The sequence below is a fragment of the Orycteropus afer genome, unplaced genomic scaffold (assembly GCF_000298275.1).
Source record: "Orycteropus afer afer isolate SDZICR_OR568_19922 unplaced genomic scaffold, OryAfe1.0 scaffold00576, whole genome shotgun sequence".
Classification (NCBI taxonomy): domain Eukaryota; kingdom Metazoa; phylum Chordata; class Mammalia; order Tubulidentata; family Orycteropodidae; genus Orycteropus; species Orycteropus afer.
The window spans coordinates 244,901-249,472 of record NW_006922163.1 but is presented as its reverse complement, the minus strand read 5'-3'; positions in this window follow the sequence as shown (position 1 = coordinate 249,472).

The window sequence follows — 4,572 nt, the reverse complement described above, 5'->3', positions numbered from 1 at the left end:
TCAAACCCACCAGCCACTCCTCGGAAGGAAGGTTGGGCAATCCTACTTCCGTAGTGATACTGCCTCGGAAACCCAAGGAAGGGTCGCTAAGAGTCAGGGCCGACTCGACGGCAAACAACAACAACAACAAAGTTTTGCACAGGTGAGTTTGGCTACCAACAAAAATGTTCAGTCAAACCAATCATTACTGTAATTTTCTTCTTTCTTTGACCAATTGACTTGACAAGTAAAGTCAGTCAAACTAACTAAACAATTTGCCAGTATGCATACCTAACAAGAAACACTATATTAGAATATTGGCCAATTTTCCTCTCACTTACTTTTCTTCTTATTTCTCATTATATTTTACTAAGGTAAACGTAATAAAATAATGATCCATGTCCATGCAACTGCATCATTATTGTCATCAGAAAAATATGTTAGAAAAATTATCAGTGAAAATATTGCAATGGAAACTAAAAGGGGCCAATCCTAAAGTAACAAGAGCAAAAACAACAACAAAAAGATAGATGTAAAATTTAGAAGAAAAGCCTAACTCATTAAGTCTTAGAGCTTACTCATTAGTTTAAATTGAAGAAATTAAATATGTATTGAGAGTTTTTTAATGTTATACTGATCTATAGATATTTAAGAATGTAAACACTAAAAATTATATGTAACAATTTAAAACAATATAACTATCAGCTTTCCAGTTGGGCATGATGAGATAGATAACACAAGAAAAATAAACATTAGGCACAGCTCAGGGAAAATGCTTCATTATACTACAAGAAATTACAAAAGATATGTTCTTAACTTGTAACTCTCATAACGTTAGCCTGAAGAAGTCCTGAGAAAAGTTAAGGTAAGACATCATGCTTATGTGTCTGACATCATAAGCGTTGAGTGTGATGAAACTACTTTAATAATAACTCATTCCCCTAAAGCCACTCGCAGATAAACAGACAATAAAAGGATATTGTTGTGGTGGTGGTTAGTTACCATCAAGTCAGTTCTGACCCACAGAGACCCTAGGTACAACAGAATAAAACACTACCTGGTCTTGTGCCAAACTCACAACCATTGTCATGATTGAGCACATTGTTATAGCCACTGTGTCAGGCCATCTTGTTGCAAGGTTTCCCCTTTTGCACTGTCCCTAAACTTTACCAAGCCTGATAGTCTTCCCCAGATATTGGTCTCTACTGACAACATGACCAAAATACGAGAGAGTGATGAAGTCTGGCCATTCTCTCTTCTAAGGAGCATTCTGGCTGCACTTCTTCCAGGACAGATTTGTTCATTCTACCAGGCCCAGCCAAGTTGATACATAACCTTAACTACTACAGCATGGTAAAGACTAAGGGTTTTCAAAGTGTCGGCACTTGACATGCTGAATTAGTATCACTCAGGAACTGATTTGGATACTAAAGCCATCCAAATCACTGGTCTCTACACTAGACCTACTAAATAAGACAGTCTGGGGCAGGGTCCAACAATCTGTGTTTTAACAAGCCCTGTAGATAATTTTGATGCATGCTCAAGTTTGAGAGTCACTGATAAAGCCAGCATTACAGAATTACAGTGGTGGTTATTGATTTCAGCTGAAGGCCTTTGAAGTCTTCATGAGAGAAGAAACCTGGTCAAGAATCATAATTTGATCATGCAAGGATAATTAAGTACTTAATCTTGCCCATACTCAACCCAGGGCTTCAAACCAGCTCATTTGCGTTTGATCCGTTTGATAAAATTTATTTTAGAAGGATCAGCACAAGGCTGGGCCCTATGAGGTACATATTAAAGATGCCCCAAATGTACAACTTTTCCAAACTGCTGTGCCACTCCATCATTATCAATATCAACTACACTTCCTCCCCTCAGTACCCTCCCTCCTCTCCTCTCACTCACTGCCCTCGAGTCAATTTTGACTCATAGCGACACCTCCTTGGATTTCTGAGGCAGTATCTCTATGGAAGTAGATTGCCCAATCTTCCTTCCGAGGAGTAGCTGGTGGGTTTGAACCACCAGCTTTCTGGTTAGCAGCCAAATGCCTTAGGCACTAGGCTACCAGAGGTCCTACTCTTATCTTAGGATTCCATATTTTGGTGTAATGTCTCACAGAACTCATGAACTGCCAAGGAAATGGCTCACAAAGTTGTGGAGGCTGACAATACCCAAATCCATGGGTTATTGATACATCAGTCTGGAAGATTCTTCTCACTTACGTGGTTGCAGGGACCAACGAACCCAAATTGGCAGGTCAGACAACCAACTGCTGTCTTAGGTTCCGAGTACCAGAGGTCAGATGATAAAGATGCAGAATCCAGAGCAAAAAAAGTGAACTTTCTCACAGCATTCTTATAGATTGGATGCAGAACATACTCTCAAGGAAATTGAGAGTGGTGACTTGAGTCACAGCCTCTATCTAGTAAGGCAGTGACTCAAGATGCATCTCACCTTAATCCTGCCTCATTACCATAATGGACAATTCATTCCAAAATTGGACTGTATCCACAGGCATAGAGGCTAGAATTGACAATACATCAGAAAATGGAAGACTGGATAGAAAAGCCATAAAAGTAATTGATGGCACTGCAACCACTGCTAGAATTCGCTTGTGCACCACAAATATACTGAATCCTAATCTACATTTTAAGAATCTACAAAAATCACCTGGGCATTTTGTAGATTTTGATTCATTTTATCTGGAGTGGAAATGCAAGTTCTCAGCATGTGGTCAAACCGGAATGAACTAGTTCAAACTCTGACTAAAGCAAAGAAATCTTACTAGAAATGACCCCCTAAAAAATTATAGGAAAATACATCTATGTTTAAAAAGTATACCAAGCAGGATTTTAAAATCAAACCAATTTGATATTTTTCTTTCTTTGACATTATGCATCGCCAGCTCCTTCTCCTAAATGCAAAATCTATTACATAAAAATGAAAGAATTTATATGCCCAGGTAAAAGAAAGGTATTTGATAAATTTTTGCTCTAGTATGACTTGCAGCAATAATTTCCTATGGATTGAGCATATTCAGCTAAAGAATGCAGTTTCATACCATTTATTTTGTGATACACTTTATTATTAATATATTTAGTACTTAATATATTAATAATAATATATTAATATTAATAATATATTAATATACTGAGGATGATCAAACTCTCAATCCTGACTTTTTCAGTACTAGCCAACTATTTTCAAACTGCCTTGACAAATACCGTACAAAGTAAAATGAAAGGAAATGAGTTCTATCTTGCAGTGCTTATGAATTTTTGCTATAAGAGGACCAATGGTGTATACTTGACTAAATATATGATTTTGTTTAGAAATGTAGATTGTTCTAGTCTCCCAATAGGACACAACCTTTCCAGAAGAAAATATTAATAGTAATTGAGAAACAGAGAGAAACTGAAGTCATTAAATCTTTGATCTCTTACTCATTTCATTCAGTTTCAGCTTTAAAGTCAGGCTAGTTGTAAAAGTTCTAGACATGCCACACTGTGTTTTATTTCTACACTATTACTTTATTTTTATATAAGAATTCGGGAACCAAATCAAAGGAAATATTTTAAATCATTCCAGACTGTAGGTTAATACGATGCAGCTTTTATATATTTTTGAAATTTCCCATCCTGTACCTATTCAAGCTTTATTAAAGTTAGTATTCTGCAAAAGAAAAGCCAGTTACCAAATAATTCCCAAATTCTGAAGGCATGTAGGAAAGGATTTCTTTTTCTGCTCAGTTCTAGTTGTTTGGTTTATGGAAGTCTCAGAAAAATTAGTGAGGAAACACTTGTACCCCCAAATAGTATTATTTCCAAGCTCTTTTGTCTGGAACAGAGATGCTCAGAAATCCTTTCTTGAGTCCAACTTCATTTTTAAGGAAGTTCTCCCTATTGTCAATTCTACTTTGTTTATGCCATATCTTGAGCTTAGATCTTCTTTCCTCTTCCAAAATAAATAATGAAAACATCTAAGGACTTTCCTTATTCAGTCTGTATAGTTGTTTCCCTAAGGAATTGTCAACACTTACAGCTAGGAGAGCTTCAAAATATGCAGATGCCATTAAAATTATATTATTTTTTACAATGGAAAGAATTTAGTTTAAATGATCTTTATATACAGAGCTTTATCCTACAGCTTTAATTTATGCACAAGCTGGTCACATACATACATAATGGAAGAAAGAAATGGGATTTCAGAACATCACATTTCTGTAATACACAGCCATTCTGTGTCACCTTTTTTCTTGTTATTTTACAAATTATGTGTAAGTCTAAGGAATAACCGTATTCTCTTGCTTATAGTTATGCTCAAGTTAAATTGTTATGCCAATAAAATAATCTCACATTCACATTTATCAAACTTATATTTCATCCCATTCTTATATTGGAGGGAAAGGAATTAAATTTAGAAAAACATTGATGCTATTTTTTAAAATTTAATATCTTCTCATCCTTTTTTCCCTTCTAACAGAAAGGGGACACTCAGATTACTGAATTCTCCAAATTAAAAATGCACACATACATATACATAAGCCAGGAATATATCAGTTCATACAATTCAAATAAACAGGAATGCCAT